We start from the raw sequence: 12,227 nt of genomic DNA on the forward strand, positions 1-12,227 counted from the left end.
AGGCATTCAGACGCTTCAACAAACATTTGTGAAAGAAGGGGTCGCTCCCAGGAGCTCCTCTCAGGAGCTCAGCAGGTTGCCACCTGCACTGTGCAATAAGTCCATTCGTGAAATTTCCTCACTACTAAATATTCCACGGTCAACTGTTAGTGGTATTATAACAAAGTGGAAGCAATTGGGAACAACAGCAACTCAGGAAGAAGTGGTAGGCTATACGTAAAATCACAGAGCGGGGTCAGAGCATGCTGAGGCGCACAGTGCGCAGAAGTCGCCAACTTTCTGCAGAGTCAGTAGCTATAGACCTCCAAACTTCGTGTGGCCTTCAGATTAGCTCAAGAACAGTGTGTAGAGAGCTTCATGGAATGGGTTTCCATGGCCGAGCAGCTGCATCCAAGCCTTACATCACCAAGTGTAATGCAAAGCGGCGGATGCAGTGGTGCAAAGCACGCCACCACTGGACTCTAGAGCAGGTGAGACGTGTTCTCTGGAGTGACGAATCACGCTTCTCTGTCTGGCAATCCGATGGACGAGTCCGGGTTTGGCGGTTGCCAGGAGAACGGTACTTGCCTGACTTCAATGTGCCAAGTGTAAAGTTTGGTAGAGGGGGGATTATGGTGTGGGGTTGTTTTTCAGGTGTTGGGCTTGGCCCCTTAGTTCCAGTGAAAGGAACTCTTAATGCTTCAGCATACCAAGACATTTTGGACAATTTCATGCTTCCAACTTTGTGGGAACAGTTTGGGGATGACCTCTTCCTGTTCCAACATGACTGCGCACCAGTGCACAAAGCAAGGTCCCCATAAAGGCATGGACAAGCGAGTTTGGTGTGGAGGAACTTGACTGGCCTGCACAGAGTCCTGACCTCAACCTGATTGAACACCTTTGGGATGAATTAGAGCAGAGACTGCGAGCCATGCCTTCTCTTCCAACATCAGTGCCTGACCTCACAAAAACGCTTCTGGCCAAAAATTCCCATAAACACACTCCTAAACCTTGTGGAAAGCCTTCCCAGAAGAGTTGAAGCTGTTATAGCTGCAAAGGGTGGGCCAACTCCATATTAAACCCTACAGATTAAGAATGGGATGTCATTAAAGTTCATGTGCATGTAAAGGCAGACATCCCAACACTTTTGGCAATATAGTGTATATTAAAATAGAAAAGAGTTATTTAAATATAACAATATTTCAAAATATTACTGGTTTTACTGTATTTTTGATCAAATATATGGAGCCTTGTTGAGCGGAACAGTCTTAAATCTTACCGACCCCCGCTAACGGTATAGTGTGTATGTGTGTGTCTGTGTGTATATTAAATATAATTCAAGTATTTAAATGTTTAATTATGACCTCTCATATCACTTCATGGGTTTCTTTTGAGAACTGTAGTGTGTGTGTATGTGTGTGTGTCCTGGTAAACCCTATGTTATCGGGGACAAAATGTCCCCAAAAGATGGCAATATCCAAAATCCTTGTCACTGTGGGGACATTTTTGTTCCCCAGGAGGAAAACAGCTTAGAAAATCATACTAAGTGATGTTTTTGAAAAAGTAAAAATGCAGACAGTTTTCTGTGATGGTTTATGGTTAGAATATAGTTTGTACAGTATAAAAATCATGGAATGTCTATATGGTGGATAGAATATACAATTTATACAGTATATAAACCATTATGTATAGCTATGGAGAGTCCCCACAAAGATAACGAACCAGACGTGCGTGTGTGTGTGTGTGTGTGACAAATAAACCAAGGCCAAATTCATAAAATGAATTTCTTTAAAAATGCAAAAAAAGTAATTTTTTAGGAGAAGAGAAACGCAGTCTTTCCTGAAACATTTGCCATCTAAATCACAAGAGTGACAATTACAATGACTGTTGACCATTGGCCTTCATTTTTAATACTATTTTTTTAACACTCAAATTCAGATGTATAAATAATCATATGCGAAGATGATGATGGCAGCGTTAATGACGTTAATTGCGAGCAACAAAAGGAACAGCAGTCAAATAAATCACATCTGTTTCATTGAAATCATCCAAACCGTCTTTGTGTAATAATGAAGACGTCGGTGGAAAACAGACTGACTGTAATCTGTTTACAAGCACTGAACTGGGAGGCCGTCCAACGCCTTAGGGCAGCGCTAACACAACGCTGCTAGTCCCCTCAGTTTCACCCAGATGTACATGGCACGTTTCTCTATCAAACAAGAGCATTTACATACGCAGAGCAGGACATGAGCAAATCAAAAGTGTCATTAGCATATGCACCATGGGCTCATTTGACTTGCTAACGTGCCAGGCATGGATTTTGCCACTATGGATACGTTTCTCTCTTTTCAAAAGACAAAGGTTATCTGACATGTAATCCAATTTGGAGCATCCTCGGGGCCTGCTTTATTTAAACAAGGCTACACTGAAGCCAGTTTGTCAAGGGTTATTCCTACATGTGCAAATCTGCATAGGGAAATATTTTAATTGATTTAAATCATGAGGCACGACGGTGCCAAAAGCGTCCATCTTCGTTTTACCCCCTAGAAAATACCCACATTTAATCAAATGAAATATGTTTTAGCACATATGTTCATCTCTTTTTGTTATTATTTTAGTTTTTTGCAGGACAAGCCAAACGATTCTCTTCCAGGCCATGTTTAATTTAAGGCTTTTTTCACCTGAATAATTCACTTATTTATTGAACTGCATGCTAACTGACACACAACCCCATACACATCATGCATATTTGATCTACATTCACTCACTCCGCACTTATTTTATGACCAAGGACTGCGGAACCATTTTCAGGGACACAAGAGCTAAGATGCGAATCCCGGATGCAGGAACAGGTTTTATCTAGGACTCTCACAAGGACTAATACTGCCCCCATGTGGTTAAACAATGTACTTGGGCATTGCTGCATTGTTTTAAACACCTGGAAAGTGAAACGATCTCCTTGCAAAAATGGCATTTATATATTTTTCCATGCACAAAGGATAGTGAAGAACACATTAAATGTGATATTATGAATAAAATGTTTCAGTTAAAATATTAAATAATTAATTATGTACATTTTTATAATAATGATAACATAATAAAATATTTATTTTATATTAAGTTCTATGTTTCTGCAGTGTCTGTTTTTTTTACCCATTATTAGATAATAAAATATTTTAGTTTAGAACATATAAAAAACATATGATTACTGTATGTGCATTTTATAATAATAATATAAAATATTTATTTTATATTATGTTTTATGTTACGTGTATCTGTGTTTTACCCATCATTATATAATAAACCTGAATATAAATATTTATATAATAACGGTTTCATTTCAGATTAATTTTTAAAGTGCTTTTCACTATTGTTTCAAAACATGATGATAAAATGTGTTGAATATTTTCAATAAATATTTAAAAATGGCCTTTATATATTTTTCCATGCGCAAAGACTGTGTGAGGAACACATTAAATGTGCTATTATGAATAAAATGTTAATTAAATAATTGTATTTTGAGTTTAGAACATATTTTTATGAACAAATTATTATGTACATTTTAGAACAAATTATTATGTACATTTTTATTATAATAATATAAAATGTTTATTTTATATTAAGATTTGTGTTGTTTTTTTTACCCATAATTAGATAATAAACCTGAAGATAAATATTTATTTGATAGTTCAATTTAGATTAAATTTTAAACTACGTTTCACTATATATATTGTTTCAAAACATGATGATAAATTGTGTTGAACATTTACAATATAAAAAAATGGCATGTATATATTTTCCCATGTGCAAAGACAGTGTGAGGAAAATTAGATGTGATAGTATGAATACAATTTTTTTATTTATTTATTAAATAATTGTTTTTATATAGTTTAGAACAGTGACAATATAAAAAACAAATGTATATATACATTTTTATTATAATGTACATTTTTACTATAATAATATCAAATATTTATGTCAGTTTTTTACCCATTATTAGACAATAAACCTGAAGATACATTTTTATTTAATATCAGTTCAATTTAGATTAGTTTTGAAGTGTTTTGAAGTTCACTATATTGTTTCAAAACACGATGATAACTTGTGTTGAATATTTTCAATAAGTATTTTAAAATGGCAGTTATATATTTTTCCATGTGCAAAGACTGTTTGAGCACATTAAATGTGATCTTTTTTATTTAAAAAAATGTGTTGTTGTTTAGAACAGTGACAATATAACATTTTGTAAAATAGTTTTTCAATTTGTATAGTTTTAGTTTATTTCGTTTTAGTTGTTTTAGTAATTTAAGTTAAATTAAATGAAAATGAGAAATGTCTTGTGGTACCATATAGCTCAAATAAAATAGCTTTTCATAAAAATTTCATTTAAAATAGTTTATGGTTAATGATAATAACCTTGCCCTGGGCTCCAGTTTAAAAACCCTGGAATTCAAGGTGAATGACATTTCATCTACTTCCTTTTTTACAAATCTTTTTTTTTTTTAGCTCAACAGCCTGTAGTATGCAAATGCAATTATTTAACAAATAAATAATAAAAAGAACAGCCTATGGATTTGAAACAATTTACAGATTATACATACATGCAGTCTTAAGCAAAATAAATAAATAAAATCTCTCCATTTATCAGAGCCTAACTAACTAGCGCCCCCTCCCTTCGCCATCACTAAATCTAACCATTAACACTTCAGTTTGTTGTGACACACGTTCCTGTTTTGAGTTCATCTTTCACCATAAGGCTTCCTCAGACAGCCCATAAATCAGATAAATAGCTCAAGAGATGACCTTTGACCTTTTAGGTTTGCTCTCTGGTCACTAGGGCTCAAGACATGTGTTAGGAGGGGGCGTGATAGTTTGTGTGTGTGTGTGTGTTTGTTTTAATGGGCCTGATGAATGACATCTGAATCCTCATTGACTTTCACTATAGGCTGAACAAACAAACCTTGTTCGTGGACTCTAAACTCAGTTTTTCTGTTTGATTAAAACAGGGCCATATATATTGAAACATAAAGTTTGTTTTCCAACATAGACATAGAATAAAACCTTTATAGTGATATACTATTTAGTCTAGCTTACAGCAAAATGTTTGTTTTGCTTGGTTAAATCCAGCAAGGCCAACAGCTTTGCTCCATTCACACGATTGTCTGTTGTTTAAACCCAGGTGTTCGTACAAGACTGTGATGCATTTAAAGCATGCTGAGGTCTGGCAGCTTACATCATCAATCTGTGCCGCGAGAGACTGAACTATGGTCACATTCCATAGAGACAGCTCATAATGACCTGCCACCGCAAGATAAAATGCACCTTTCTCAGCTCCTCGTCATACTGTAAACGGACAGTAGAAGGCGCTCTTCTCCCTTTCACTCCACACACTGAGGTATTATGACTGGAATTGAGCTTGTATAAAATATGTAAAGATATCGTTTTATTTTCCTCCATTAAGTGATATATCATTGACGTGTCTCATGTGAAATGGTCAAAGGTTATATTTTCCTCATGTTCGTTTGGATAACTTATTGTCCTGTGGAAACGGTTTCTTATTTCCTGTTAGTTTTTGTGCCAAGCAAAATATGTTTTTGCCAAGTTTTGCCAAGCAAAATATATGTTTTCACCACTAGACAGAAGGATAGTGTGCGCTGTTTTTCAGCTCTGCCAAGCACTTCCTCAAAAGCAAAAGATTTGAGTTGCTCAGGAGGGTTTTGTTGAGTTACTGAATAGAAGAACTACTGGAACATATTCATGTGTGACATCATTTCCATCTTTTCATATGCGTCACTTTATTATATTCAGTTTATCAGACTTTTATAGTTCCTATAAAATAGAAAATCAGTTAACATAAATATACATTTATAAATAAATACTTATATTTTAATTTCATATCAATATTTTATTTAAATAATTGATTATGTTTCAATATATAGCCTCTAGCCTACTATGTGTATATGTTTATAATATTAGATATTTTATAAATATTTAAATATAATCAAATAAATAAATATTTAATATTATAATTATAAATATAAATATCTTTTTTAAATACATTTATTAATAAGTATTTATTTTATTTGTATTTACATACAAATATAATTAATAATATATTTTTAAAGCAATGACATATACAATAATTTTTACAAATGATATATACATATATAAACATGTATGTATATATGCGTGTGTGTATATATATAATATGTATATGAATGTATATATATGTGTGTGTGTGTGTGTGTGTGTGTGTGTGTGTGCTGTCAAACAATTAATCACAAAATAAAAGTTTGTTTACATAATATGTGTGTACTGTGTAGTATAATTATTATGCATATATAAATACACACACGAATGTATATATTTAAGAAAAAATTATTATATTTATATACAAATATTTATATTTAAATAAAATATAAATTATATGTATGTATGTATGTATGTATATACATTATATAGTATATACATACATATGTATATATATATATATATATATATACGGTATATACAGGCAAATATTTCTTAAATATATACATGTGTGTGTATTCAAATATATATAATAATTACACAGTACACACACACACATATATATATAATATTTTAAATAAACATTTTTATTTTATATATAATTTAATATACTGTAATTATATTGTATTATATATTATATACATAATTATTTACATTTACATTACATTAATTTATTACATTTAATTTCTCTCCAAAATCTCACGCAATCTCATTCAGTCTCATTATTCCTTCTCAGATGTGTTAGCCTACTTTTTATTATTTCTTTTTATCTTACAATAATACAACAACCACCAGAACTGCTTAATGAGCAAAACCTGTTAACCACGAGAGCATTTGCACTACAAGCCAAAATCTACATGAGACTTTAAACAAACTACATGTTCATTAGACCTTTGATTCATGACTGTAAAGCATAGTGTGGGCAGAAATGGCTCCATGCAACACAAACAAAGGTCCTATCAATAACAGCTGCACAGCGATATTCATCCTATGGCCTTGTGAACTACGGTTCTTTTTTCAGTGCAAATCATCATATTTGCGCAAGATGCTATCGCTTTGTGGAAATGACTTTTCCGAGTTTCAACATCTCGATAAGGCGATTGTTTACCCTGTTAAACTAAGTATTGTTCCCTTTCCCAAATTAGCCATGACAAACGAGGGGAGATCATAATGAACTTTAGCTGCTACTGGGAGTGCTGGAGGAACTCAATATTCTTTATTTACTTTGGGCACGGAGTTCCCAGAGGTATTTCAGAGAGGTTTCAAGCATGCAGACCGCTTACTCATTACCTCCGCTGTCTTAAAATACTATCTGTGACTTATTACATTTTCCCTCTTTCCTTCTAGTCCTTTTGCTGTTTAGAAGATAATATTCATTAGATTATTTGATCTAACCCAATGTTGTTATTGTTTTTAATATTATTTTATTATTTACAATGTATAATCAATAATAATAACAATTATTATTAATATCCAAGTTTGTTTGTAATAATAACAATATTTATTTAATAATAATTGTTATTATTACTTATTAACATCCAATTTTGTTTGTAATAATAATAATAATAATAATCATTATTATTATTATTATTATTACCAACAAAATTGGGTGTTACTAAATATTATTGATAGTAATTATTATTATTATAAATTATATTATATTAATCAAATTATTATTATTGTTATCATTTAAGAATAAGACTAGAATAATCATTTAAGAATAATTATTATTATTTATTAACACCCAATCTCATTTGTAATTATTCTTATTAAAAAACTAAATTGGGTGTTAATAAATAATAATAACAATTATTATTATTGATATTAAAAATATATTACATTATTAATCAAATTATTATTATGATTATTATATAAGAATAAGACAACCCAGTCTTGCTTTCAATAATAGCAATAATAATAACAATAATATTATTCATTATTATTATTTATTAACACCCAAATTCGTTTGTTAACATTATTATTAAAAACTAAATTGGGTGTTAATAGACAGTAATAATAATTTTTGTTATTGATAATATTAAGTTATATTGTATTATTAATAAAATTATTATTATGATTATTATTATTATTTAAGAATAAGACCCCAATTTTTTTATTTTAATAATAATAATAATTGTATTATTTGTTTTTTATTTTATTTCTTATTATAAAGTTAAACATTTTTAATTACAAAGTTAATCATTCAAATAAAGGCCACTTTATTTTAAGTTGATGATGTCACTGAATGTATTGTATTAGTTAAAGATGGATGATTCATGATGTTTTTCTGTGCAGTGTGACATTAATAGTTGTAATTATAATTATAATTCCAAGTCAAAAGGGATATTTCACATGGACAAACACATACAAGCAATAACAGTTTTGAGTTTCATCTGCAGTTTCCATGAAGTGTTGAATCGCCCAGAGAAATATGCTAATTTAAAGATTCCTCTTCAATGACTACTTCGTTTAAAACATGCCGATCTGGCATTGAGAAACACCAGCCACACGTGCCGAGGCTTCCCGTCTTCTAAAAGACAGAATTTTAAGAGGGGTCTAAATCAAGGCTGGTTCCTTCATTGCCCACTTCTACATCCTTGAGTGAATTATAGTGCCGTGGCGGTGGAGTTTGAAGAGCAGCTACACGTGTGGACAGTAGAAGGCTTCGTTGAACAACCTGTCCTCTGTTTTCTCCAGAGATAAGTGGCAGTTAGAGAGGCCAGGGGTGAGGAGAGTCTGCCCGCTCTAACCTCCTGGCCTCTAGGGCTGCAGCTGGGAGAACAGGCCTCCTGCGAGACTGTTCGTCATGCGGGTTGTGTTTGCTTTCTTATGTCAATCAGTTTTAGTGGCAGTAAAAGTTAGGAGAAAACCTCAGTATAGTGGAACTAAATTCATAACATAAGTTGGATTAACAAAGAAAGGTCAAAGTTAGTCCTGAGGTGAAGTTCTTGAGGTTACATTATAGGTTTTGGTAAGCGTTTTAGTTTCTTGGTTCTTTAAAGCAGAGGTTCTCAACTGACGGGTCGCGAAAATGGGTCTCAAAAACAATGAAAGATACAAATAATTGATCTATTAATCTATGTATGTGCTGTGAGTTTAAAGTTGGCATGAAACGGAAGTTGCGATAGTCTTTTCTTGCCTATTGTGAAGATTATCAGGATTCTTGAAAATGAAAATATGTAGGGCTGATTTTGTCCATCAGGAATTGATTGGCTGGTTGGATGGTGTTGTTTTCTATTGCAGTGAACATGTAAACATGCCATAAGAGACGACACGAGAAGAGACGCAATAAGAGATGATACAAGACGAGAAGAGACGCGTGAAGAGAAGAGACAAGATGAGGAGAGATGAGACGAGATGCGAGAAGAGATGAGACGAGGAGACGCGAGACGAGAAGAGACAAGAAGAGATGAGACGCAATGCGAGAAGAGATGAGACGAGCAGACGCAACACGAGAAGAGACAAGAAGAGAAGAGACGAGAAGAGACGCAAAAAGAGATGAGACGAGATGAGACGAGAAGAGATGAGAAGAGACAAAACGAGAATAGATGAGACGAGACGGGAGAAAAGACGAGACGCGGAGACGTGAGAAGAGGAGAGACAAGAAGAGAAGAGACGAGAATAGACGCATGAAGAGATGAGACAAGAAGAGAAGAGGCGAGAATAGACGAAAGAAGAGACGAGAAGAGATGTGAGAAGAGATGCGAGAAGAGATGAGGAGACGAGAATAGACGCAAGAAGAGATGAGAGAAGACGAGAAGAGATGAGACAAGACGAGAAGAGACGAGATGATAAGAGACGCGAGAAGAGATGAGACGCGAGAAGAGATGAGATGAGAATAGATGCGAGAAGAGAAGATACAAGACGAGAAGAGATGAGACGAGAAGAGAAGAGATGCGAGAAGAGATGAGACGAGGAGACGCGAGAAGAGACAAGACGAGAAGAGAAGAGACGCAAGAAGAGATGAGACGAGAAGAGATGAGATGAGACGAGAAGAGACGAGATGCGAGAAGAGATGAGACAAGGAGACGCGAGAAGAGACAAGACGAGAAGAGACGCAAGAAGAGATGAGACGAGACGAGAAGAGATGCGAGAAGAGACAAGACGAGAAGAGACGCAAGAAGAGATGAGACAAGACGAGAAGAGATGAGACGTGAGAAGAGATGAGACGAGATGATAAGAGACGCGAGAAGAGATGAGACACGAGAAGAGATGAGATGAGAAGAGATGCGAGAAGAGAAGAGACAAGACGAGAAGAGACGAGAAGAGACGCAAGAAGAGATGAGACAAGACGAGAAGAGATAAGACGTGAGAAGAGATGCGAGAAGAGATGAGACGAGACGTGAGAAGAGACGAGAAGAGACGCAAGAGATGAGACAAGACGAGAAGAGATAAGACGTGAGAAGAGATGCGAGAAGAGATGAGACGAGAAGAGATGCGAGAAGAGATGACATGAGGAGACTCGAGAAGAGACGAGACGAGAAGAGACGCGAGAAGAGATGAGACGAGATGCGAGAAGAGATGAGACAAGAGGAGAAGAGACGCAAGAAGAGATGAGATGAGACGTGAGAAGAGACGAGGAGATGAGAAGAGACGAGAAGAGATGAGACGAGACGAGAAGAGATGCGAGAAGAGATGAGACGAGATGCGAGAAGAGATGAGACGCCAGAAGAGAAGAGACGAGACGAGAAAAGACGAGAAGAGACGCAAGAAGAGATGAGACGAGAAGAGATAAGACGAGACGCGAGAAGAGACGAGACAAGAAGAGACACAAGAAGAGATGAGAAGATGAGAAGAGATGCGAAAAGAGAAGAAACGAGATCAAACGAGGAGAATAGATGCGAGAAGAGAAGAGACAAGATGAGAAGAGAAGAGACGAGACGCGAGAAGAGACGAGACAAGAAGAGGCTGTGAGGGGACGTTATTTTGAATAAAGAGTATGAGGGCACATGAATTAAAAAACATAATGTGCATGGATAAATCATTTATAATAAATACTACAATATTCAGTATTTATATAAAAAATACTGCAATAAAAATAAGTATTGTAAATTTTGAGTTTATGGTAACTTTAATGTGCATTTAGGGACTCAAGACTCGCCATGCAGTTACTCTTTTTTAACATTTTGGTGGACAGAAATTTACAGCATTTCAATAGATTTGTAAAAGAACTGTTTATAAACCACCAACTAAACAGAAGATTTCTGTTAATGCGTTAATAGAAAAGAAAGAAAAGAAAAACTCTGTCCAGTTCAGTTTGGTCACTGAAAGAGATCTTAATTTTGCTCTTAAATGCACCATATTGAGGCGTTTAAGTTTATGGGATTTATTATATTTAATATATTTTAAATTCTTTATTCTTTTGCGATTCCTCACATTTGGCCCACCCAGTTTATGGTCTGGTAGGTTTAGAGAGTCTGAGCCTGAGCTTAACATTGCAAGAGCTTAACCAAACATCTCTGCTATGTGTTGCATCACTGTTTTTCTTATTAAACAGCAGAAACATTTTGGACAGCATTGCGGGTTCGTCATTTGAATGAAGTATTACATAAGAATAAATCATTCTGAGCACAAGATTGGAATTCACACCATTTGAGGTTTTAAATAAAGGAATGTGAATATATAATTGGTGAAAAGACAGCCTTGAACACACACTCCCACACAGAGAGTCCAGGAAGGAGAGTATCTCACCCTCATTACTGTACAGGCCTTGAGGAAGTGCAGAGGTATGACTGATGACAGTGCCAGGATAGTGGAGAGCTATTGCACAACAAAGAAAAAGAGTGTGCCTCTGTGTGCGAGAGAGATAGAGAGAGTGAGTGAGTGAGAGCGAGAGAAAGGTGAAGGAGAAAATCTGTGCCGTGGCTGACAGAATGCAGCCCCTGGAGAGCCGTACCAGGACCTCAACATCCAGAATATCAGCCACCAGCATTACAACATCACCCCAGAGGCTTGGATCAGCTGCGAGTTTTCCTGCATACACACACACACACACTTCCACCTACTGCTTCTGTGAACTCTGGATGTTATCTCTGACTTTTGGATACACATTTTTGGTTTACTGGAGCATGCACTAGTTGTTGGGGAAGGAAACTGATAATAATGTAATGTTTTTAGATATATTGAATTCTGTTAAAGCAGTAAGTTATAAGAAACTTTGCATTTTACCATTGATAAGCGGCGTTGTTAGGTATGACAGGGTGTCTAAATCCTGCTTA

The sequence above is a fragment of the Gobio gobio genome (assembly GCF_949357685.1).
Source record: "Gobio gobio genome assembly, chromosome: 25".
In the NCBI taxonomy this organism is placed as follows: domain Eukaryota; kingdom Metazoa; phylum Chordata; class Actinopteri; order Cypriniformes; family Gobionidae; genus Gobio; species Gobio gobio.